At 34.7% G+C, this 27,903-nt stretch overlaps 1 protein-coding gene and 1 long non-coding RNA gene across 6 annotated transcripts in view; both read left to right on the plus strand.

The window, feature by feature from the left end:
• FSTL5 (follistatin like 5) overlaps positions 1 to 27,903 on the plus strand; it is a 546,524-nt gene that overhangs the window by 207,307 nt on the left and 311,314 nt on the right. The window lies entirely within an intron of this gene.
• LOC118501948 lies at positions 10,380 to 27,582 on the plus strand. Its single transcript, XR_004904602.1, has 3 exons — positions 10,380 to 10,470; positions 15,640 to 15,642; positions 26,275 to 27,582. It is a non-coding gene; the product is annotated as an uncharacterized LOC118501948 (long non-coding RNA).

The following is a 27,903-nucleotide window of genomic DNA, read 5'->3' on the forward strand; positions in this document are numbered from 1 at the left end:
CAATATCTATTACAATATAGGCACAATCTTTTCATGAAATGTTTTGTGAAAATATATTCTTAAAAAGGGTAATCTACTATATACAGAAATGACTCATAAAAAAGTCTTGAGTTGTTAATTTTATAAAGAAAAAATGAGTCACCAATGATTTAATTTAGTGTTATAAAATTATTGTTTCCAAGTATTTATGCCTTGCAAATCTCTTTCTAATTATGCCCCTTCATTAAAGGATTGTTGAAATAGATAAGAAACTAAACAGAAGCCGTGTGTGTGTGTGTATGTATATATATATATATATATATATATATATATATATATATATTTAGTACTCTTTTTGAGTCATTTTTTGTGTCAGTAAAAACAAAGCAGAGTGATTAAACGTGTGAAGCCAAAAGCATTTAATGGCCCTGTGTAGCTTTTGTGAATTATTGTTTGGAGTTATGAAATGAGGCAGAGACAGAATCAAATCCTGACTAGTTCTTAATTTTATTTGCCTAAAGCATACAAAATAATTACTGAAGTCCAAGTATGTATTAAATGTAATCTTACCTTTCTGTCACCCATTATCCATTAGGAGATTCATTATATTTGCATAAAGAATATTTGCACTAATGAAAACTTCAGTGAAATTTCTGAGCAAACTCACTCTTAAAAGTCACCAAGGACAAAAATGCAAAATAACCTATGTGTAGTATCAATAGAAGTACATTAGTCAAGTACACTACTTTCTGTAACAAATAGTTCTTAACTCAATTGTGATATTGTTACGGAAAAGACGACTTAGACGGCCTCAGAGTTTGCGAAGTGAAGTTTATTCACGCATGCGGACCCAGAGGAGATAAATTCCAAATTCTGGGCCCCGAGTTTTAGACTGAGGCTGATTTATATTATTTTACAAAGGCAAAAGGAGGAGGGGGAAGGCAACTGCTAAAAGCAACCATACAGAAGCAGAAAGAGAAGGTTACTGTACGATCTTGAGATAACTGCTTATCTGGGAAAGGCTGCTGTCTGGGAACGGCGGCTGGTCAGCTCCTACCTAAGAATGGCTAGTGCTCAGCTACATTCTGTCACAATGTAACACAATGAAATATCATCCCTTGCACCTGTTGTAGTCCAGTGTGTTTTCCAGGTTTGTGTGGGCTCTGCTCTGTGTTGTAATCCAGAGACCCAGACTTCTTCCATCTTGGGCCTCTGCTTTAGGTTCTCTCCCCTCAGCCAGTAAATGGGAAAAAAAAATGAAGAGCACTCCTGGGAAACTGAAATGAAGCTGAAAATGACATATATTACCCTGACATAATTGCGTGACCAGAACTCAGTCACTTGGCTGTACCTCACCTCAATGGAGGCTCAGAAATACAGCCGAGTCCTATGCATAGGAAGAAAACAAATGAGTTTGGGGAAGATCACTCTCTACTCTAACAGCCGTTCAACTTTATCTATCTTACTACAGTAATACTGAGACTACTTCCAGTTGTACTTTGCTGAAGTTGATGAGTTAATTGGGGAAAAAAAGAGGCAAAGAAAATATAAAGTGTAGTGAATATTAGTTCACAGGGAGTAGGTGACTTTTGGTATCTTGGCAAAGTATTATCCTTTACAAACTTAGGTGTCCTCCACTGTTAAATAAATAAATTATTTTAGGTGTGGTCCCTGTTGAACATTTTACTGCAGAAGAGTAATTGTAGATATTCGCTAATTAGAATTATGAAGACTAATCTTAAGGAGAAAGTGAATTAAACTGGAAGATTACCAGGTGAATAGGAGTGAATAATAAATGAGATTGCTCATCAGTGCTAACCATGTGTGTATGTAGGACAATACGAGAAAATAAAGTAGACTCAATCCTAGAAAATATTAAGTGAGGTAGACCTTGAAAATGTTTAAAAGGTGCTATGGTTACCAATAAGGATATAATAGAAAAAGATGAAAAAGTCTGAGAAGCACTTAAAATGGGGAATTAAAGAGCTCCGATAGTATAAATGGGAAAGATATATAGATGATATGTAGGTAGGTAGGTAGGTAGATGATGGATGGATGGATGAATAGATGATAGGTAGGTAGAACATAGAGGTCCAGAAGTAGCTGGAGCAAGTTATGGAACAAATCATAATTGGCCCAAAATGTGCCTGAATTGTGATGGGACAAGCTTAGCAATAGTGTAAGTAGCATTGGGTTTTTAGTGTGTTTCTGCTGTAATTTTGTTTGTTTGTTTGTTTCTTGATCAGTAGTCTGAAGGCTTTATTTAATTTATCTCTGCTTAAATAACTGCCTGATACCCTTGACAACATGCAACATTAATTTAGGTTAAATGCCTCTCAGCCTTACCTGCTAATGCTGTTATGGGATTTGGGGTTTGAGAATTTGCTACACAGGCTTTCTTGAGAACCATTAAATATTGCATTACCTATAAATTACCAAGGCAATAAAATGTGAGCCACCATAAATTTACTTATTTTAAAGCTTAAGTTGACCAATCTTGAGTAATATATTTAAACACTAAAGTTTTTAATCAATGCTATAATCTTTGTAGATAAAGCTTATAACAGGACTGTCATGCTGACAACCAACCCAGAGACGCATGAATTGCTATACACATATCTGTGAGGTGTTCCAATATCAGATGCAGCCTGTGTATAACCTGAAACAGAATGTGATCTTTTTCTTCTGCTTTCGAAATAGAACTCGAGATAGACTACCCAGTGGTGAAACTTTCAGAATATACTGAATATTGTGATAACTGGATTATTATTACAGTTGACATTAAGATACGGATAATAATAATATGGATATATTCATTTGTGGTTGTCTGTTTCACATTCTATTTATATCTCTTAAAGTATGGTCCCTTTTGTATTCAAATATGAATAAAGAATATAAAAGATCTTTATCTTAATGTTTCTTATTTATTTAAATAAAACCCTTTTTCTAATGTAAAGCAATTTTGAATAGCTACCCTGTGAATTAGAAGACATTTTTACTTGTGTCTTTCCTCAAAGTATTCCTTTTTAAGAAAATTTAGCCCTGGCTGGCATACCTCAGTGGACTGAGTGCGGGCTGTGAACCAAAGTATCGCATGTTCGATTCCCAGTCAGGATACATGCCTGGGTTGCAGGCCATGACCCCCAGCAACTGCACATTGATGTTTCTCTCTCTCTTTCTCCCTCCCTTCCCTCTCTAAAAATAAATAAATAAAATCTTTAAAAAAATTAAATAATTTTTTATTTTTAAATTACCGTTGATATATAATATTACATTAGTTTCAGGGTGTACAACCCAGTGATTAGACATTATATAATTTACTAAGTGATTACCCAGATAAATCAAGTATTTATCTGACACTACACATGTTTATCACAATATTATCGACTCTATTCCCATGCTGTACTGTACATCTCTGTGACTGTATTGTAAGTACCAACTTATACTTCCTAATTTCTTCACCATGTTCACCCATACCCCCAACCTTCCTCCCATCTGGCAACTGCAGAGATGTTCTCTGTGTCTATGAGTCTGTTTCTGTTCTTCTTGTTCATTTATTTTGCTTTTTTTTAGATTCCACATAAAAGTAAAATTGCATGGCATTTGTATTTTTCTGACTTATTTCACTCACCACAATACCTTTCAGGTTTATCCATGTTGGTGCACATGGCAACATTTCATACTTTTACATGGCTAAGTCATATTCCATTGTATATATGCATCACTTCTTTATTCATCCATTACTCCCATATCTTGGCTATTTTAAATAATGCTATAATGGGTCTAATTCAGTGCTGAGTTCTTTGGATAAATACCCAATAGTGGAATTGCTGGATCCTTCTTTCTCTCTTCTTCCATAGTCTTTTTTCTAAAGCCTGTGTTGTCTGGTATAAGTATTGCTACCCAGCTTTTTGTTTGCTTGTTTTCATTTGCAGGAGGTATTGTTTTCCATCTCTTTACTCCTGTATGTGTGTGTCTCTGCCTCTACAGTGAGTCTCTTGTAGACACCTTAGGCAAGGGTCTTGTTTTATTATTCTTTCAACCTCCATATGTCTTTTTAAATTAAATTTACTGGGGTGACATTCATTAACAAGATTATATAGGTTTCAAGCATATAGTTTTATGGTACATGACCTTTATATTGCATTGAGTAATTTCCTTCAAGAGAGAAATTTTATAGTATCACCAGTTGCTTCATGTCCTGCCTAAGAGCAGGTATGAAATAATTTTTTAATAAATAATTGTTGATTAAAGGAAAAACAACAACAGGAACTGGTTAAGACTTTTAACTAACTAGTTATATTCTTTTTAAGATCTTTCAATAACTCTCAATATCATTCTTTTATACCTTTTGAATTCTTATGGGAGTAGAATCATAGGGCAGCAGTTGTGGCTACTAATAAATCCAAACTAAGATTTTTGTCTAAAGTAAACACACACACACACACACACACACACACACAAAGCAGAAACAAAACAAGGGAAGACGCAAACAAAAATATTAGCTATGCAGTGATTTTTCGTTTTTTGTTTTTATTGTGTTTTTGTCATTGTATATACTTTCTAGAGGGGCTTAATTAATTCTGAGTTCAAAATGCAGAGTTATTGAAGACATGAATGTCTTAGATATTTTTTCTTGTTTATTTTAACTTATCCTCCAATTTATATAAATAGGAACCAAATATCATTTATCACTATTTTGTTTTTTTTACTTCCAGCCAACAATTCATATTTTATAAACATTATTTTATTATGTGTCAATGTGTTGGTTTTAGACTACTGTATACCCTAAAAGTTATAATACTTAGTAACCTTGATGATAATGTCTGTTGGTTTTACTTTGAACATTTAAGGGTTAGCTATTAATCATAAATGTCCCTCAGTGCTAATTTAGATCATTTACACTGATTATTCTCCTTCAATCATAGAAAATACTTAAATATTTAAAATTCAGATGAACAAAAAAGGATAATTCACCTAAAACTTCCTCCTGGATTTTCTCAATTTTCAATTACAGAAATTGAATTTGAGCTAGGTTGTTGGGAACTTAAAATATAACAAAAATCAATTGCAGGTTTTAAAAATATTTTTAAGTATTTTACTTTTTTAACTGAGCTAAACACTTTTTTATTACCATCTTTGAAGATTATGACTACCTGAATATCAAATTTATTAGTTGTAAGTTAGAATTGTATCGTTTTCTTTTAGCACAACATGTCTCAAGCATTGAAGTTAATTTAAAATAAAAAGGGATATAGCCAAAATTTTAGGTTTAGTTTCTACTTGTGACTTTCTAAATAACTATATATACAAAGGCAGAGCATGTATCTTTTCATTGTAGTTGTTTCATAAAATTATTATTTAGTGAGTAGTGTCCATAATATGCTATTTCTCTTTTAATTCAAAGGTGCTTAGTAGCTGAAGATAGAGAGGAAGACTTCTGTTAATATTTTAATAATTTCAGAATGATTTTATCATTAATAATTTCTTACATTTGTATAATACAAGATATGAAGTTGATAAGAATTGAAGGCTCTTGTGGCATAATAAACACTCTAGAGATTTTTAGTTGAAATGGAAAAAATAACTTTGGAGAAACACAATATGATATTAATATCTAAAAATTGATTCATTATTGATTTTTTGTGAATTTGTCTTCTGAAAAATTAAATTTTACATAAGACATACTTCATGTAAATGAAAGTCCAATTTAGTTACTATATTTTGCCATGTATAATGTGTACTTTTTTGCCCAAATTTTTGAGGGAAAAGTAAGGATATACATTATACATGGGTGTAATAATCCCATGGGATTATACATTATACATGGGATTAATAACATGGGTATAATAATCCCATGTATAATGTATTAAAAAACATGGGTACACATTATACATTGCAAAATATGTAATTAAAATAAATATAATGACACAATAACCATAATGACATAAGTTTAAGTAAAGTAAATACAGAATAAGGCACAGATAATGCCCCTTTTTTATTACAAAATCTTTTATTACAAAATCATAAGCGTGTAATTCTAAAACATAACAATGTCACACTCAAGCACACTATGTGACATTTTAGGTAAAATGTTCAAATTTAAACTGTACATTATTATTATACACCCATATTATTGTATAATGTATACATTATACATTCTATACCCATATTATTACCCTACCCACCATACTCATGCAGTCCTTACTTCTGCCAGACTCTGTATTTTAGGTATATGGTTTCATGTATATTTCTATACTTTCTATAGAAAGTGAACTCCATTTTATTTTCCATTTCACACTATTGTTTATCAAATTTGTTTCTTAAAAAAACAGAATAGAGGAAGAGAAAAGAGCGGCTCAGCTTTAAAACTGCTAATGAGCCTGTGGTATAGATCTCTTGTTTGTATCTTTCACATCTGCTATCTCACCTAATCCTCTTCTAATCTGGCTGGTTTCTGAGGAAAGTATTAGATGTAATAATTACTGTCTTTATTACGTAGATGTAATAAAGATGTCATTCCTATCTTTATTTCTCTATAGGGAAGGTGTTTTTTAACTCTTTTCTCATTCAAGATTGTTTTTCTCTATCTTTGATTATCTGGAGTTTGAAAATTGTATGGCTCGGTTTAGTTTTCAGCATTTATCCAGCTTGACATTCTCTGTGTTTCCCAGATATATAGTCTGAGATCTGACATTAGTTTGGTAGAAATCCTCAGTCATTATTATTTCAAATATTTATTTATTTCCCTTTTTCTAGGAGGTCCATTATCTGGATGTTACACCTTTCATAGTTGTTAAATAGTCTTTGGATATTCCATTTTATTTTTTTCCCCCATTCTTCATTTGCTTTTCTTTTCAGCTATTGAGAATTCTACTGACATATCTTCTACCTGAGAGATTCTTTCCTTAGCTGTATCTAGTCTACTAATAAGCTCATCAAAGACAATCTTCATTTGTTATTGAAGATTTCTGTTACATCTCCTGAATTTCTGTTACATCTCCTGAATTTCTTTGGTTCTCTTTTTTAGAATTTCTATTTCTGTTTACATTACTCACCTGCTATTGCATACTACTTTATTTATTAGAGCTCTTAACATATTAATTATAAACATTTAAAATCCTCAGTCTGATAATTCCACCATCCCTGCTATGTGTCATTTTGATACTTGATTATATTTTCAAATTGTGTTTTCTTGCCTTTTAGTATGCTATGTAGATCTTTTATGATAGCCAGGAGTGATATTCTATTGTATGTGGGCCTTTGCTAGTGAACTAGTAAGGTAGGGCCTGGGGAGGGGGCAGTATGGCATGCTGTAGTCCTACAATTAGGGCAGCTTGGTGACTCAAAAGATCTTTACATGAGTAACAGAAGATTAGAAGTCCACGCATACCATTTCAAAGTTTATCTTTTCCCTCTTGTTTTCAAACTGTAATATTATGGTCTAGGCAGGAAACAAATCACACTCTCCTGAATACTAAATGCTTTCCACACATCTTTTAACCAGCTGTAACCCACAACGAGAGGACATGTATATTCTTCAGCAGCATTTTTTCCTGATAATCAATAATTCACTATTAACCAAAAAGGGATAATATATGACCATGTTGTAGAGGTGTCTTTTGGAGGTAAAATGAAACCAAACTATTTATAAATTTTAATGAACCCTTTAGCCTTAAGCTTCATATGCAGACGACCAGGGAACCCTACTGATAATGCTGCCTACTCCATTATGTAATCTGTGGCTCTGCCTTTGACTGGAAAGATACCTTGAGTTCTGCAAAATGATTATTCTACTGGAGATGGAAATGGAAATGTGCAAAAGAGCAAGTGAAGATGAAACATGCTTTAAATTATTTTATTTTTAATTAGTGTTTTTTATCTAAATGGGAAATAAATTAGATATGGTATTCTTGTTTATCATTATTTAAAGTTTTTTTAAATTTTTTCCTTAAAACTTGCTATGATTATATTGGGTTTATGGATAATTTTATTGGGTTAAATATTTATTCTGGATTTTTTCATAGTAAAAAAAATGTGAAGTAGTTAGCAGATAAGAGAAGAAAATCTCTTAGCTAAGAACGGTGCCAAAGCTGTGTGAATGTTTTCAGTTTTCCAAGTATTACAATTTTGTTTTGGTACAACAGATGAGGTTTCCAAATAATCTGATGTCAAGGATTAGTTGAGGATTTGGGGTTTTCAAGTAGTAGGTCACTAGTGATTTTAGAAAATCCTGAATTAGAAAGGAACAATTTAAGATAAGGCAGGCAATCAGCTTAAAGTCCATTACTGTTGGCTTAGAGCTTACAGTGGGAAACAAATATGGATTATTTGCGTTCACAGAGTCTGGCAAAAGTTTGCCCAGAGGTGAAAGTAACAGGAAACTTTAAAAAGGACTTTAATATAATTGAATAATATTTGATGAAATATAAAACATTAAAAATTTTGATAATTTATAAGGCTGTTGATATTTCTGACTCAAAACTGAGTGATGAAATAGAAATTTTAAGTGATCAGTCAGAAATGGGTGTGGGCTTACTTAGAGATTAACATCAAATATTAGTCTGAAGCCATTTTATAAAATCCCCAGATGCTTGCTTTATAATGTGGTTATTAAATAATCTTTGAGAGAAAGTGCAAATTAAAATTTGAGCAATGGATATATTCAGAATCAAGAACTCATACAGTGAGTGCTGCTCAGCTAAAGATAATTATTTGCCTAACTTGAATGTGAAACAAAAGAATACAGTGCCACCCTTCTCATTACTTGAAATTTTCTTCTCTATTTATGTTTATTTATTGATCAAGCTTACTTTAATATTACTTCCTCATGATAATGTAGAAAATATGTTAAAATTATTTGAATGTCATGTATATATTCCCTATAATATTAAAAATAGACCCATTAATTTTCCTAGAAAATATCATTAAGAATATTACTATTTATTTAATAAATTCAAGGCCTACATTTCACATTTTATATGTTATTTAAGTAATAGAATATATATTTTTGCTTGGATTTATGTCTAAAAATTTGTATTTTTAAAAAAGATTTAATTTGCAACAAATGTATATAAATTTTATGTGTTTACAGTTTTATGAGTAGTGTACTAAAAATGAGAAGACGTGCATGAATTAAACATTTTCTAAAACAGAAAAAAACACTTCTAGCTCTTAGATATATGATGCAGTAAATAACAATAAACAATATTCAAATGAAAACATAACGCCACAAATGCCACATAAAACCTAAACCACTTCTGTAAATCAGTCAGTTAAATGGCAATAAAAGAGGGTAATCTTTGCAGGTCAAAAGCAAAGTAACAGTGGAATCCAATATTGTAAACAATCTCTAAAACCACCAGCTTATCAGTAAGCATTGGCTGCAACTGGTGATACTGAGCTTTTATATTGTCAGGTATGTTAGGCAAGAAGCTCATATAAAAGGGAGCGTCTGAGAGAATCCCCTTACCTAATGTTGAGACTTTCAAATATCATAACCTCAACGAAACAGAAATAAATCTGCTTTTCGGAAGAAACTTTAAGTAAAATGTCTATCTCAATCTTGGGAGTACCTAGGATAAAAAGAAGATACTCTTAAAAATAATAATTGCAAACTGTCTCTCCACTGTGATTTCAGTCCAAATTTACATGATAGCTGCACCATGAAAAACCTTAGACAGTGTTTTATTTTAAATAGAATTTGGGATGAGAGCACCCCCAGGCATCCATAAAATTCAAGACATACAAAGGTTTTTCTTTACAAATATTAATCTTGGGACTCTGTAGTTTCACAGAAAGAAAAGTTTTATCAACTATAATGCCAAATACTTTAAAAAGTGATTTTTCACATAACATAGCAAAAGAACCCAAGGATCAAGAGAACAAGAGATGGAAATATACAATATACAAATAAGTACTTTTCATATATAAAAGAAAAATGTTATTGTACATGATAAAAGGAGAAAAGCCTATGAAATAATAAGCAGCTTTAAAAATTAAATAGAAATTATAGAATTGATAGTGTATATATATGTCTACACACACACACACACACATATATACTGGTTGAATAGTACATACTACAAGGGGGTCTGTCCAGAAAGTGCCGAGCCATATAATATGAAAAATAGAGGCATTTATTAAAGAAGATACAAGAAACATTGTACATAGGACAATGATGCCTCATTCCCCTTCAAAGTAGGCACCTTGGAACCTCACACAGTTCTCCCAATTGTCATGAAATGCCCGTGGTATTTTCCTGAATCTCATCAATGGTGTGAAACCTCTTCCCTGTGATTTTAATTTTGGGAAAAGCCAGGAGTCACAGGGCACCAAACCTGGACTGCAGGGAGGCTGAGTCACCTGGGTGATTTTACATTTTGCCAAGAAACTCTGCATAAGACATGATGCATGAGAGGGTGCTTTGTTGTGACAAAGCTGCCAATAACTAGTTACCCATTAGCTGAGGCCTTCTGAATCATCCCAATAGTTTTCCTGGAGGAATGTCTAAGCTGAATGCATAATTTGATGCAGATTCCTTGCTCTACTTGCTCAATCATTTGGAATGCAATGCCCACACCGTAGACATGTTTACTCAACAGCATCTACCATCCCACAGACTAGTACAGTGAAGTTGTCATTGTTCATACATGCTCACTCCAGTCCACTCTCTGGCTGCCAGATTACCTTGATTTTGCACAAACCATTCTCATTTTATTAACAATGGTTGGACTTTTTCTGGACAGGTCTGGTATACATTCGACCAGGAAGTTGAATGGTATAGGTATAGCCTTGCCCACTATTTCTGATTCATATCCTTTCCTAAAAATGATACCAGGAATGTACAATTTTATAACAGTTATAAAAGATCCTTCTGTAATTCAATGAACTGTTTTTCTACTAAGTGCTATATTTTGGTGTGAATAACATACATAGTTTGTAAAATGGACAAACAGTGCCATTTAAGTGGTTAAAAGTTAATTTTATTATGTTCCTGAAATGATATTATAATAATAATAGCTTTCATGATTGTGCATTTATGATGTGCCAGAAACTTTCTGTGTGCTTTCCAAGATTCGAATGACTGGTTTCATGCAAACACCGTGTAAGAGAGATACTGTAATTATTTCTGTTTTACAGATGAGAGAACTTGGATGTAGTGATGTTTATAGCTTGCACGAAGTCCCATGGTTAAAAGAGCAGGAGCTATGCTTCAAACCTGTTGCTTAGTTGTAATTTCAACTCATATATTAATTATATTAATAATAAACCAGTTTGGAAAATGGATAATATGCCTGCAGGTGCTCAAATAAGGCTTTCACAGGCATTTGTTAAACATTTGACAGTTGGATCTTGTATCTGAAAATGGAGAATACTGACTCCTCTGTACTTCACAATACATTGTGAAATGTCACGACCTTTGTATGTGGAAATATATGTAGAATTAGGTTATACACAACATGGTATTAGGTAACAGTGCATTGCTTACTGTGTTGCTTTTTAAAAATTGAGGCAAAGTTCCAGTTTTGATTGCAGTGATTCTAATAAATTTTAAAATGTTACAATTAATTTTTTATTTTAATTTTCACACAAATTAAGACTTATTTAGAAAACAAGCTCAGAAACTTGACTTTGAAAATTGCAAGTAGTTAGATAAGTCTAAGGGAAACTTTCATTACTAAGGATACAAAAACATATAGACCATTTAGCCAGCATGTGTGTTATATTCTAATTCATTATGTAAGATAAAACTACAGGGTCCAGCAAAAGTGACGCCTGCTGGAGTGTGGTGGGTACATTAGTAATACAGGTGTAATAATTCATAGTTTTCATTTGGACATTTCACCTAAAATGTCAGATAGTATTCCTGAGTTTGATGTTTTTATGTTACAGAATTACATGCTTATGATTTTGTAATAAAACATTTTGTAAGGAAAAAGGGGTGTTACTTGTGCCAGATACTGTATTAACATTATAAAAATTTTATAAGACTGAATAACTGTCATTCATTCACAAAGTACATGCTTTTATGAATTGGATAATTGTGTATCATATATTTAAAAGAGCGATCAGATATTCCTATAATAGTTAACTCTTCTTGACTTGGAAAAAGTAATGTGAACATAATGTTTAATAACATTTGTTTACTAAGCCCTTAAAACTAAGGTTTTAAAAGAGGTGGCCATAATTTAAAAACATATATATTAAATTACAATTTGTTTTTAACTAAAATTACTGATTTTAAGCATCTACATATTATTAAGGCATCTTTATGCATCAGTGAGTTTTACTCTCTCTTGTGTCTGACAGTCCTTGGGCTTGTTTTAATTATGTGAAGATTTTGACCTGTGTAATGTGCTTGATTAGTGTCCAGCTGCCTGAGATATTTATCAAACAGAAAATTATTTGGAAAAAATAAATAAAGACAGAAAAGGAATTAATAGGTAATGAGCACCTGTATTGTGTCTAACACTTAGAATACTTTATGCAATTGAATCCTAATAAAATCTGTAGGTAAGTATAATTAGCCCTATTTTATAGAAACAGTTGTGTCTCAGAAAGGCTAAGTGAGTGCCAGCCTGCAAACCAAAGGGTCGCTGGTTTGAATCCCAGTCAGGGCACATGCCTGGGTTGTGGGCCTGGTCCCTAGTAGGGGGCACATGAGAGGCAACCACACGTTGATGCTTTTGTCTCTCTCTTTCTCCCTCCCTTTCCTCTGTCTAAAAATAAATAAAATGTTTAAAAAATATTTATTAAGGTGTTGAGGATACTGGCCAGCAGTATCCACCCCAGCTGCAGATGTTTGTCGAAACATGAGAAAAACATACACAGGGACAACCGAGTCCTGTGGGGAAATAGGGACGAAACAGCTACCCTCTCTAGTGGAGAGTGTTCTGTTTTCCTGCCCAAGCAGGTTTTTATTAAGAACACAGACACAAGCCCTGGCTGGCATAGCTCAGTGGATTGAGCTTGGGCTGCGAACCAAAACATCGCAGGTTCAGTCAGGGCACATGCCTGGGTTGCAGGCCATGGCCCCCAGCAACCGCACATTGATGTTTGTCTCTCTCTCTTTCTCCCTCCCTTCCCTCTCTAAAAATAAATAAATTAAATCTTAAAAAAAAAGAATACAGACACAGTTTGTGGATTAACAGTCTGGCAGGGAAGATCAAACAAGTAGGAAATTTTCAAAGGTGCTGACAGAACTCCTGCTGGGATTCTGGGCAGAGTTTGGGGTTTTATCATTACAGGACCTAAAAGGCTAGTCTCCTTTCCTGCCTGTGCCTTCAAATTTTAATTCAATAGCATCCTCCAGCAAGCAGATCTCACACAACCTTGTATATTCTATGTCCCAGGCCTGATTACCCCGGGGGTCTGCCGACTCTGGTCTGGGCTGCCCCACCCCTGTTATTTCCACAGGCCTGATTCAACAGAGGAGACAAAGGCAGCCAGGAGACTTAGAATTCTCACAACTAAGAACAAGGGCTCAGGCTTTGACAAAGCCGAGGGAGCAGGGGTTGATGTCCATCACCCCTTCGTTTCCACAGCTCCCTAAGTCTCTTCCCTGAGGCCTCCACGTGATCATACCTGTCTTAGATGATTCCCTCCTTGGGAAATCTTACCCGTCATTGGCTAACTGATCAATCATTGGAGGCCAGGCACAGAACAGCCAGGGAAATAAGTTTTGTCTCCTTAGTGGCTCCTGGTTCGGAAGTCTCTCACTCAGCCTAAGTCACGGGGGGTTACAGCTTCCTGAGACCAGGCAGAGCAGGCCCCAACATTAAGGGCCTAAGAATATGCCAGACATTCCTTTTCCCAGATACTTAGAATACATGACATAACAGGAAAAAAAAAAGTTCTGCATGTTTGAACCCTATTATGTGATATAAACTAGACAGGGCCAACATTAGAAGCTGGGTATTCTAAGGTGTATATACATAGAATTAGGCAAAATTTTATAGTTGTGAGTACATGAAATACAGAGTTATTCTTGTATTATTATGTATTAATCATTATATTATTTTCCATATGAACAACTGTAAAACTACTTTTGCCTTACCCTATGTATGATCAGACAAATAATATTTCATCTTTGTAATGGAAAAAGAAAACCTGCTCAGTAATTTAGTCTTCTGTGAAAAGGCAGATACAAACACAAAACAATAAAACAATTAATAACCATTTATATATCACCCAGTACATGTCAGATACAGTACTGTGCACTGGATGGTGAATATATTATACATGGCCTTTCATGAAATTTATAGTCTAGGGAGGCAGATCACTCATGAATAACTCAACAAAGTCATCAAAAATTCCATACTCTTTTCATCACCTTTCTCTGTTGTTTCTACTATGAGATTCCCCTTGAAGTCTTAAGATGACTGCTGGTAGTAACCACAACTACAAGCTTTCTTGATCGCCTTCATTGAAAGGATAGAAAGTAGAGAAAGAATGATGAGAAGAGGAAGAAGAAAAAAAGAAAGAGGGAGGTTGGAGGTAGATGAAGATGGTTGGAGAGGGTGAGAGGGAAACTCTACTATTAAATATAATTTCCACATAAGTCTAATTATATCAACATAACCTACATATACTCTGGACAAATAACTGTCTGTAAGAGAATGCCATATGCTAATGTTTAAAAATTGTCACAATGTCTGGGATATCCATGATTGACTATTAAACTGGGGTTTCTCAACTTTGATACTATTGATATTTTGAGGCAGATAGTTCCTTGTTTGGAGGGCTTTTCTGTGCATTGTCAGATGTTTATCAGCATCACTGACCTCTTATTAGATTCGGTAACATCCGTAAATTGTGACAACCAAGAAAGGTCCTCAGACATCTCCAAACTTTCCTTAGCAGGCAAAATTACCCTTGGTGGAGAACCATTACTGTGAAAATAATCAGGACTTAGAGCTGGGAAAGTCGGGAAGGGTAGTGAGAGTCAGACATAATGTGAACAATTGTGGTATCATGCCTGTTTTTCTGATAAAAACACAGAGACTCATATAGAGTTAGAAGCTTGTTGTGGTTACACAATTAGTAATCTGATCTGCTGAATATGAAACTAATACTCTAATACATTTTATATACTTTCACTCTTTAATAGTTTTTGTCACTCACTGAATATCTTTTATGTTTTAAAATACTTCCACATGTTAACACATTCCTCCTCACAGCTTACCAGTGAGATGAGCATCATTCATTATCTTTCACAGTGAGGTCACTGCCTTAGAAGATGACTTATGGTGCAAGGGTGGCACTGTCAAACTCTGTCCGGGACGCACACGTTTGATAAGAAGATGCTTTATGAGACTAGAGGAATAAGCATGTCCTGGAACACATCCAAGAGGACACGGCAAAAAGTGTATCTAGTATTTATAAATGAACACAATTGTCAGAGAGTGTTGTATTAGGGAATTACAATGATTTCAGCTTTGTTTTAGATAAGATTTCTGGAAGAGGCACAAAGTTCAACCACTAACATCATGCTAATGAGTTTAGATACCATCTGGTAAAAAATGACCAAGAAATTAAAAAATTACTAACGTTAGAAAATCACTTTGACAGTACTTCAGAAATCCAATTTGTAAATGAAGTGGGGATTACTTGAGGCAGAGAGAAAAATAAACAGATTTATATAAGTCTTGGGGAAAGTTGGTACACACCTAAATGAAAACAACTTTTGTTGTTTTAAAGAAAAAAAATTAAGTTCCAGACTGATTTAGAAAATAACACCTGTAAGAGACATTAACTTATTTAAAATAGTAAAAGGTAAAAAAAGATGACACACTGGTTATTGGTTTAACTACCTAGCTGGAGTAAGTGGTGCGGGAAGCGGGGGATAAGATAAATGGAAAGAGAGGGGTCCATGAAATCACAAAAATTATATATAATAGAATCAGAGAAATGGAGGACTAATCAACATGTTTTTCTTGTTTTGCTTCACACGCTACATTTTTTAACTCTTTCCTAATTTGAAAAATAGACATTTTTAGTTAAAACTATGCTGTTATACAAATACATATAATATACACTTGATTACATATACAATTATAAAATAATATATAATTGCCTTACTATGCTTTTGCTTAAGTATCTATGTGACTATCACATAGAAAGTTCTCAGTAAATTAATTTGTAATTAATGATTTGAGACATTAAATATAATTAAATATTTAATAATTAAATATATTAATACCTTGTGTTACTTAGGTCATTAACTTTAAAGGAGTAATGAAACAGCTTATAATTAAAAGACAATTTCACATATTTCATCCAGTCTCCTCTCTCCTCTCCCTCTGATAACTGTCAGTCTGTCCCATGTATCTACACCTCTGTTTTTATTTTGTTCATGAGATTTGTCAAAGAACATACATGCATAACATATAGACACAGACAACAGTGTGGCAATGACCAGTGGATGGGGAAGTGGGGTCTGGGTGGGGGTAGGCAAAGGGGGGAAATGACATTTGTAATAGTGTTAACAATAAAAATAAAGAAAAAAGGACAATCTCAAGAAAGCAAGTGAGCATGCGAATACGCTAATATTGTGTACTATGCAACACACATCTATATGCATATGAACTGTAAATGTGTGGGACGGAGACCACTTGATAGATGACCTAAAATGACAGAGCAAAGGATTGGGATTTGAACTGAAACCAAGTATAAATCTCATTTGATGTTTGCTTTCAGGGTCCTGTTTTTCTGAAAAAGCTTATAACGTGAAAAAAGTTGTCATTTAATTGCATAACACCAATTAATAAATGGGAAATTCACCATTGCCCCAGTCTTCTTTTCTTCCTTTTATTTTCCTAACTGTAATATACTGCAACATGAGTTGCTCTTGTATTAAGCCTATAAGGCAGAAAATAACACCTTGATTTTAGAACATTACAAAAAATCTTTGATATATGAGGTCTGTCCAGGAAAAATCCAACCATTGTTAATATAACCACAATGGGTTGTATGACATGGATGTAACCTGGCAGCCAAGGAGAGTGGACTGGAATGTGCATGCGTGAACAATGATGACTTCACTGTACCAGTCACTGGGGGTGGTAGACACCACTGAGTAAGCATGTGTACTGTGTGGCTGTCACATTCAAAATGACTGAGCGAGTAGAACAAAGAATCTGCATCAAATTTTGCCTTAAGCTTGAACATTCTTTTGTGGAAACTTATTTTGCAAAATAAGTTTGGATGATTCAGAAGGCCACAGCTGTGGGCAACTGGTTGTTGGCAGCTTCATCGTGATAATGTGCCTTTCATGCCTCACATTTTGTGTAGTTTTTTGGCAAAACTTCAAATCATACAGGTGATCAGCCCACTTACAGCCTAGATTTTGTGCCCTGCAACTTCCAGCTTTCCCAAAACTAAAATGACCTTTGAAAGTTAAGAAATTTCAGACCGTAGATGAAATTCAGGAAAATACAATGAGACAGCTGATGGTGATTGGGAGAACTGTGTGAGGTCCCAGGGTGCCTACTTTGAAGGGGATTGAGGAATCATTGTTCTATGCACAATGTTTTTTGCATGTTGTATTGTTTTCAATAAATGTCTCTATTTTTCATAGTATGTGGCTGTTTACTTCTGGACAGACCTCGTATATGAAGAAAAGTGCATATGTAACTAAATATATTTTATAACTTTAATTTGCTCACTGTCTTTTATTATGATAAAATATATTAATAAATTGCAAAGGATGTTAGGGCTACACTGAATAATAGACTTGTTGTTTAAATAATGTGTGCTCAGTGCTAGCTAAAATATTGAACACACCCAGACTTCCTTGTAAGAAGTTGGTACTATAGAAAATAACTCGAGGCAATAGATTTGAAGGACAGAATGAAGAATAGAAACAGCACACATACACAACAATACAGCCCTAGTGAAGTGAACCAAGGAGCTTGTTTGTATTAAAGTTGTAGAAATGGGCAAGGGCAAAATCATAAAAAGCCCTCTAGGTAAGGTAGACCATTTAAGATATTATCCTCAGTGCAATGAACACGAACTCAAATCTTTTCAATGAGAGAATTGAATAATCTTTTTTTAAAACAGTGATTACTCTAATATTAGGTTGCTGAACAAGTTGGAAGAATATAAGAGAGAAAATAGGGAAACTAATTAAAAACCCATTGAAGGCTAAGTAAGGGGTGAAGACTTGAACGAGGTTGTCAGTATTGCAGGTGGAGTGAAGTACATAGAATAAAGATAAACATTCTCAGTAAAATTGACAGAACTCTGATTCTATATAAGAATAATAACAGAAAAATGGAAAAAACTCCAGAATTTATCTTAAGTACAAATAAGAATAGGATACATTTACTGAAATTGGGAAATATTAAGTGTTTAGTTTGAACACTATGAAACATCCTAATAGAAAATTGGAATACCTCTAAAATGGGCAAACAAGTCTAGAGAGAGAAAGAGGAAAACCAAGAAGGGATATGTCACAGAAGGCAGGACAATGAGTTTTCTTTTATTTTTTTAGTGTATTCTTTAAAAAAATATTTTATTTATTTATTTTTAGACAGAAGGGAAGAGAAGGAGAAAGAAAGGAGGAGAAGCATCCATGTATGGTTGCCTCTTGTGTGTCCCCTACTAGGGACCTGGTCTGTAACCCAGGCATGTGTTACGGGAATCGTAACCAGTGACCCTTTGACTGGAATTTGAACCAGCGACCCTTTGGTTCACAGGCTGGTGCTCAATCCATTGAGCCACACCAGCCAGGGCAAGAAAATGAATTTTAAGGAGGGGCCAAAATAATTTTGCTTAATGAAAAACTGAATAATTCTGGTAGAGTTGCAGAAAGAAATTCCACACCAACTGCCTTACATCCTGGAAAAAGTTTTGGGAATATTAGAGCAGTGTGATATAAGGCCTTGAAAGGGTCTGTGATGCAATTTTTAAAAGAGAACTATCGTTCTGGGGATAAAATCATCCTGACTCTCATAATCTCCTACTGGTGCTCTATGAACTAGAAGTAAACTCTTATTCAGAATTTCTTAGTATACTTAAAAGAATTTATGTCAGTGAGTAGCTCCACTGCCTTTTGTGTAACTAAACCATTTTTTTGGAATTATACATTGTGGGTAAAAAATCTCTTTCACGCTGTGGGTCAAACAAGATAGGGAATGATTAGAAATAAGGGTCCATTAACTGTTCTTGTAAAAGAGTCCTGTTTATACATTCAATGTGTTTCATGACATAGCAGCAAATGAATAGGAGATTGTTTTTTACAGTTGTTTTAGTATGGTAAGTTTCAACTTAGTACAGTGACCTAAAGAGAAAGTCTACCCCCATAGGTCAAACTAGCTTATTTTTTTCCTCTTGTGATTCAAAGAGGAGCACAGCATGTTCATAATTTTTGAAGGATTCCGGAAATATTTTGTAAAGAAAACAAATTAGGGTATTGTAAGCTTATAATAACAAGACACTATTTCCTTGATTCTGTATTTTATCTTGATTTCTGTCATCCTGGTGTATTATAATAAAAGATACTTTAAAATTATTAACTGAAGTTACAGTTTGAAAAATGAAAGAGAAAAAAGTTGCATGTGATTTCATACACTTCATTGACTGCATGCTTCTACTTATTTACACATGTAATTTATATTGTTGTTATTTTTAACTAATGATTTGCACCCAATGGTTTTGCATCTAGTTTACAAATGGTCTAATAAGCTTTAGAAAAAAACAATTAATTTTAAATTAGATGAAGGATATGGAAACTTCTCCCCTTAGTGCTTACCATGATTGCTCTTGCTGAATTATTTAAAAACTCTTGATCACTTTTTCATATCTTGACACCCTCTTATATTGTTTTTCATGAATATGTAATTCTGTGATTCTCTTCTGAGCTCTTTTTTTGTTGGTTTCTCTTTCTCACTTTCCTCTTGCAAGTTTTCTCCAGGGGGGAAATTTTATTCTCATCTCCTGTCATGCTCATTCCTTTGGTCCACTTGTATAAAAATCCATGTTTTATTTTTGTCACTCATGCATTTATATGTATTTCTGTGTATCTGTGGTTTCTGTAACATTCAACTTTTTAACCTGTGTTTCATTGCTGGACATCTATTCTGAATTATTTCACCAATATTGCAATCATAGTACAACCAAAATTGAACTCATTATTCACCCTCAGTGATACTTTTAAAATAAGTTCATTCTGATTTATTGCAGTACTTCTCCCCTCCCCACATTCAGCGTGGCTGCTTCCATTTATTATTAATAATTTAATCTATATGCCTTGCTCTGCACTAACTGCCACACTGTTGCCATTTAATCCTCATAGCAACCTGTGAGGGAAGGCATAATATTTCCATTATATAGATGGATACAGTGAGCTTCACATACCTTAGCTGGCTTGACTGTAGCCACACAGCCAGAAAGAGCCATCATGCAAGAACCAGTGAATGACTCCAAATTTCAGCCACCACCACATATTTTTGTCAAAATAAACCTGCAATGCTTATGTTACTCCCTTTCATAACATCCTGCTGTGAGGTCCCTAGTGCTCTCAGAATTCTACGTAACTTCTTCCTTTAAAAGGTATTTTGGGATCTAATCTGAAATAGCCTGTTCCTAAAAGATAAGTATGAAATACTGTGACACTAAACTAATATCAGAAAAAAAAGGCTACATTGCTTTTGGAGTCTTCAGGGGGGCAGGTAAACAGGACCCCCTACTTTCCACTTGAAAGTACAACACATTTCAAGAACAGATACTTCTTTTTTTTCCCACTGATAAAATCAAGGTTGAAAGCCATGGCTTTAAATGTGTGAGCCCGATGGTTTTAAAAACCCTGAACTCAGAAGTAGCCAGACCCATCCCAGCGGTCTCCAGCAGAATCAGGGCTCCTGCAGGAGCAACTGAGATGGCAGATGGGCAAGTCTCAAGGTGAGATGAGTGGAGCAGCAACGAGGTTGCCAAACCATACTTTGTAGACTTACAGACAAGATAAAGAACTCGACTTCTCCAGAGTAGAGCCAGCAAAGGTGAGAGAGGACAAGGTACATTACTTCTCATGCAAACTAAGAACTGGAAAAGGCTCTCTTCTCCCTCAATCCCAGCTGAATTTCTGACCTTTTTTTTAGTTGCATCCTTTCCATTCTGTCCATTCTGCCACCAGCACGCCTCTCACATCTCATGCAGCCTCTCAATGTTCTCCGTTTTTGTTGTCGAAACTGTTGTGCCGATCTCTAACTGATTCTCCTGCTTCTTTACTTTCTTTTCCTGTGTTGACTTCCTCCATGAGAGGAATACAAATAATTCCTCCTCCTGCACAGTTTAGACGATGAAGCCCCTTGATAAAACAAACCTGTTCTGTTATCTCAGGTACTAAAAATCGGTGTGCAGCCCAAGTCTCTTGTCGTCTGACATAAACCTACCTTTTCCCTGATTATTATTTACTGTTTCCATCTAACAAGATCATTTATTTATCCCTAAGCACAACCATCCATTTGCTAACACTGCACCTCTTTTGCCTCTTTCAATGTCCCTGCAACAGTATAAAAATATACAGAACTTAGATTTCCATTGAAATCTACATGCTTAAATGTCATAAATGATAGTAAAATGATAGGAACAGAGATTTCTGCAAAATGGGCTTTACATATGTTCAGGGATTATTACATAGGAGAGACAATTTAATCAAATTGAATTGTGATGTTATCACTGATTTTTGGTATAGAAAATATTTTGTACTCAGGGTAAAGTTGATGATACACACTTTCTTCATTTATTCATAGCCTTACCACTTATACATTTTTCAGATAGTTTGGATTACAATAAAAGTGCATTTGTACATTCTCTACTTTCAGAAAAAAAAAAAAGGGACAACCACTCAGAACTTCCAAGATCTTTACAATTTTTTCCCTTTACACTGACTTCTTATAGGTCATTTCTGCATATTTGAATATGGTATCTTTTCTGATATCAAGATATTACATGCTTAATTTGGGTAGTGATGATATTAATTCTTTAAAATTGAATTTGTAACAGAAAACCCTGAACTTTTTTTTACTATACCAAAACTATTGATTGCCTAGTAATTATATATTCTAGTCTATCATATTTATTCATAAGTGAAACAATTATCCATTTTTTTCCATTTGGTTATAGTTCATTTTTACTACAGAAAGCAAAGGTGAAATACCACTACTTAAAAATAATAATATATTTTATAAGGTTATCAAAGACACATACTTTATGTATACACAATTAAATAAGTTGTTTTAAATGTTTTTTTCTACAGCATTTATCACATGGGAAGTACTTGCATAAAAAATGCATTCCCACTGAGAGTTAATTTGATCTATGTATAGCAGTTCCTCCTAAAGAAGGATTGAGTTCTCTTGCATATGCTATGTCAGTTTTACCTGGTGAGAAAAGACTAATGATGTTAGATAACTTTTCAGTGGGATAGAATGGACTAAATTTGCATCAAGGGAGAAATGATTTCTTAGCCATGGACACATACATTGATCAGATTGTCTGTGAGTAGTTTATTCTATGTATTTATATATTTTCTTCCCATCTTTACTGTCAACTATTATTATACTACATTTATCATCAGAGAATTAAAGTAAGAAAGCAACTTCCAAAAACTGCTTGAAATGAGCTAAAGTTTGCCCACTAAATTCTCTAGCTGCTTCTCTAACAAGAGTCCAGGAAGAAGTGTCAAACTCTACTCTGAATTTTACTCTGAAAATATAACACTATCTGAATTTTTTCCCCAACATTGGTTTGCTGAATTATTGGTATCATATTTGAATGAGGATCAATGTCAGAAGAATTCTCAAAATTTGACTGACAATATCCAACTAACATTTATATATTTTTCTTTTTATTGAATTTATTGGGCTGACAAATAACTTACTGGTTAACAAATCATATAGGTTTCAAGTCTACAGTTCTATAATATATCATCTATATATTGTATAGGTGATGTTTACTACCCCCAAGTGAAGTCTCCTTCCTTCACCATGTATCCCTCCCTGACCCTCCCCCATTCTCCTTCAGCCCCCCTTTTTCTGGCAGTCACAACACTGTTGTCCATGCCTGGGAACTTTTCTTTTTCTTTCTTTTTTGCTCAAGAATAGAGATCAAGAATAGAGAATATAACACACTCTATCAGAATCAGAAAAAAGGATGATGTCAACACAAATATTTACAGATATCGCACATAATAGATTGAACAAATAAATGATACTTAAGCATCTTTGGTGGTAAATATTGACTTAGATGTTTTATTTTACAGAAATATAGTATGCAGTGTTTTTTGTGGGCAGTAATAGATGTATACTATACATCCAAGGTCCCTTGGGTGGTAAAGATAGTACTTGTATTGCTTTGAATGTATACCTTAGCATTTATCCCTTGCTAAACAACACTCCATCAGCATCTCCTGAAGTGTGGACCACATAAATATGATGTTATGGGATTTTCTGTGGGAAAAAATGAAGAGAAATACATGTAAGAAATGTTATATACTTTATTCCCTGCTTAGAGATTCACCAGACAGAATATAAATGCACCAAACTAGGGGAATGGTTCAATTACTTTTTATCCATCTAGAGGCTAGAGTATTTTAGAGCCCAGTACCTTTACCCTGATTTACACCACCATTACCTTTTACATGGATTCCTCTTAATTTAGCTCTTTGCCTTCCTTTTTTAGGTCCCCAGAATCCTTTTCTACCCCGAACCCAGACTCCAAAATCAAATCTGACCCTAATATTTCTTAATTCTTCAAAGCGCCCCCCATGCATTTGTTAAAACATCAAAGTTCCCTAAGATGCTGTACAATAACATAATTCATTATTACTTATTCAACTTGGTTCTCACCCATCTTTACTTTTAATTCTTCATTCTGACCAAATGTGCATTTAAATCCCATACTCTCTCTTTTTTTAAAGATTTTATTTATTTATTTTTAGAGAGGGGAGAGAGAGAGAGAGAGAGAGAGAGAGAGAGAGACATCAATGCGCGGTTGCTGAGGGCTGTGGCCTACAACCCAGGCATGTTCCCTGACTGGGAATCGAACCTGCGACACTTTGGTTCGCAGCCTGCACTCAATCCACTGAGCTACACCAGCCAGTAAATCCCATACTCTCTATGACACATTAGGAAAGGATTTCAGACATTGGTGTTTCCTCACTGCCATCTTTCTTTTTATTTAATATTGCCTTCTTATTCTGGGGCCCTTAATTTAAATGATATTTAATCTTCATAGCCTTCTTTGACACCCCTCCTTAACATGTAATTCTGGGTTTTATTTTCTTCAAACACGTTGCATAGCCCACTGCACCTGAATATGAGAGCACTTAATTGATTGTATGTAAGCATCTGCTTCTTCAAATTGGCTGTAAGCCTAGGAATGGTAACTAACTGGCCTGCCTAATTCATTATTTTATCTCCAACACTTCGTGCTATGCCTTTGAAATAGCTGACTTCTTGATTTGAATTCATTTCCCATTTTGGAAATTAAACATGTAAAATATTTAATATAAAAATACAGAATTTGGGGGGAAAACAAAGGATCTATGAATTGGGAGTTCCTATGTTATAGTAATAGTTACAGAAAACAACTTTAAATAGTTATTATTAAGTTAGGTTGTGAAGAGAGTTTTAAGTAACCAGGTAAAGAATTGGGAAATATACTAAAGGCTTAAGGTAAATTTTGGAAGTTTTTGTATGTTAATGTAACCCAGTGAAATATGTTTTATAAGATTAATCTGGTGGTGAAATGTATGATGAATGAAAGAGAAGAATTTAAGTGCTAAGAGAGTACTTATGAGGCTTGCAATTTAGCAGTTGTAAAAAACTGTGGGTATAGTGATATAATGTGAACGGGGTGAGGGGGATGAACCTATCTTTTCCACTAGGACAGAAATGAAGACAGTGGGGAAGTTTGTGAGGATAGGTAGGTATGCAAGCACCAGACTAATAAGTCAAAGGCTTTACTTTTTGGTACACCAAAAATGTTCCATAACATGAAAGCAGTATCATCTGCTGAGAGACTAGGAAACCATGTTAAGAAAGATTCCTGGGGAGGGTGGAGATGAGAGAGACCTGACAAGGAACACATAAACGTCTGCTGAACAATATTGATCCTGACGGAGATGGGAAACCCGAATGTGCAAAGCCACTGATTCAATCTTTTATGAGATTTTCTTCAGTATGTTCAACTGCACCCATAGACAAGGAGAATGAAAGCTATGTAAATGTATTACAGATTGGGGTTTCCTAAGAATTTGTGGCTGAAAGGAGAGTTGAAAGACATGAAACTCTAGGCAAGAGAGTAGCTCCACAGGATGTCACGGGAAGAGGGAGTGGGGAGTAAAGCCAGGAGCAAAGCACTGGTCTAGGGGTCAAAGGCATGGTCAGGTGCCAGAATGCTCCATTTATTTATAGAGTAAAACCAGTGAAATGATCGTGGTTGAGAGGTAGGATTTGTGGTCTAGGAATGAGAAGTACAGTTTCAGTGTGAAGCAGTTCAAGGCCATGTATATGGAAGAGGTTGGCTAACGTGGACTCATGGACTGGAGATTAGGGTATTTTATGAGGCTATTTGATGAATCGGTCTCCTCCACTGAAACTTTATTTGCAGGAAGGCAGGGTTCATGTGTGCTTTAGCTCAATTCATTGTACTCAGTGCCTGTCGTAGTACCTAGCAATAGCAAAGTAATAGCAAGGTCTCCCTAAATATAGTTTTATGAAAGTGAATTATGTATGTAAGTCAAGGACTTTCAGAGCAGGGTGTGAATGGTTGCTCAGAAGAATTTTAAATTTGGTAACTGGCTACAAGTTAAGCCAAAAATCTCTTTATCCCAACACTTAACTAATTGGTAGGTGACAGCCATAGGAAGAGACAAAAGCTGATAGAAACAGATGGTGAAAGCTTCCATGCGAAAGACTGAGGGAAAAGTATGAGGAAAAAATGAGAGAATTACTTACTGACTCAACAAACATACAAGATCTATTCAGAAAGTTTCCAGCCACATAATATAAAAAAATAGATAAATTTATTGAAAAAGGTACAAGAAATATTGTACATAGGACAATGATGCCTCAGTCCCCTTCAAAGTGGGCACTTTGGAGCCTCATACAGTTCTCCAATCTTTGTTGATTGCAGCCTTTCTCAGGTGTTCTGACTGTTGCAAACCTTCCAGAATATGGGTCACTTTCAACAGATTCTCAGCCATCTTTGAAGCATTTATGCCACACTTCTATTTGCACTGCACTCATTGTATGTCCCCGAAATCCTTCTGAATCATTTGAATAGTTTCTGCAGAGGAATGCTCAAGCTTAATGCAAAATCTGATGCAGATTCACTGCTCTACTTGCTCAGTCATTTTGAGTGTGACAGCCACACAGTACACATGCTCACTCAACAGCCTCTACTGCCCCCACTGACTTTGACAGTGAAGTTGTTGTTCACACGTGTGCATGCCAGTCCACTCTCCTTGGCTCTCAAGTTACATCAATGTCACACAATCCATTGTTATTATATTAATAATGGCTGTACATTTTTTGGACAGACCTCATCTTATATTGATGTTCCACTGTCTGCAAAGTCTTAGTATTGAGAATAATCTTATAACATAGCAGACACAGTCCCTGCCCTTCTCAAGCTTTTATATTGGGGGTACAAGTATTAAATTATTAAATTGAAAATAAGTAATGAAATCTGAGATAAATGTGTTGATACTTATGTAGCCTTGTAGAGAAATAATATGCAGGAAGCTATTCTTATATTAAGTACAAAGAACCAGTAGCAGTTAGATTAATGATAGGGCTGGGGAATGGACTGCAAAGAGGCAGCATTCCAGGCAGATAAGCATAATGCAGCAGTTAAGAATGTTACAAATAATAGCTCCCCAAGGATTGTCTTTTGGAGATGCTAGAAAAAGTAATGCTAATTGAATTGAAGTATATTTTTACTGAGATGCTTGGAACAAAACTCAGAAACTTCTGTTTACCCCACTCTTGCCTTGTCATCTCACAGTCCATCTATCAGCTGGTCCTGTAGCCAACGTCTCCAAAATACACATCATGTTTGACCACTTCCCACCACGTCCTCCACTACTACTGAGTCCAAACCACTTTCACCTCTCACCTGTGCTCTATCAGTTTTTTCAACAAACACTCCCCTGCTTCCAGCTTTGCAATCAGAGTGATCTTGTAAAAAGGCAAGTCAGATCATGCATTGCCACTTTTGAACATCCCAATCAATGAACATCCAAATGATCTCAGAGTAAATTCCAAACTCCACATAAAGATAGTGTGTCTGGCCTCTGTGTCAGTCTTGAACTTCCTGTTGTTATTTCCTGCAAAATATGTATTATGCTTTAATCCATCTGGTCTGTTTTTCAACTACTTTAGCATTCAAAACCCATTTTGGTGTTGGGGACTTGAGTGCTTTGCCTAAACCTTTTTCCCTCAGGTGTTTGCAAGCTTCATTTTTTTTTTGTCATCATTCAGGTTTCTGGACTCATTCATGCCTTAGTTCTTTATCTCCCACCTAAACATTTTATCCCCTTTTTATTTTTATGATACTACTTGAATTGGCATTACTTGCTTACTTGTTTACCTATGTTTACTTGTTTACCTTGCTTACTTGTGTGCATACATGCACAAAAGCATACATATACAAACATACACGTAAATAAAAACTAGAGGCACAGACAAGAACAAATACTCCTTATTCTCCATTAGAATATAAGTTCCGTAAAGAGAGAAAGATATTTAGCTGATTTATTCAGCATGGTTTCTTTAGATTGAGGACAGTAGTTTTTCATTTATTATATGCTCAATAAGTGTTTGACAACTGTATAATAAACCACAGGATGCTTCAAAAGAGCTTTTTAAAAATGTTTACACTTGAATGCTATGCAGATTTTCCAAAAGTCAC

Source organism: Phyllostomus discolor, chromosome 8 (genome assembly GCF_004126475.2).
Source record: "Phyllostomus discolor isolate MPI-MPIP mPhyDis1 chromosome 8, mPhyDis1.pri.v3, whole genome shotgun sequence".
In the NCBI taxonomy this organism is placed as follows: Eukaryota; Metazoa; Chordata; class Mammalia; order Chiroptera; family Phyllostomidae; genus Phyllostomus; species Phyllostomus discolor.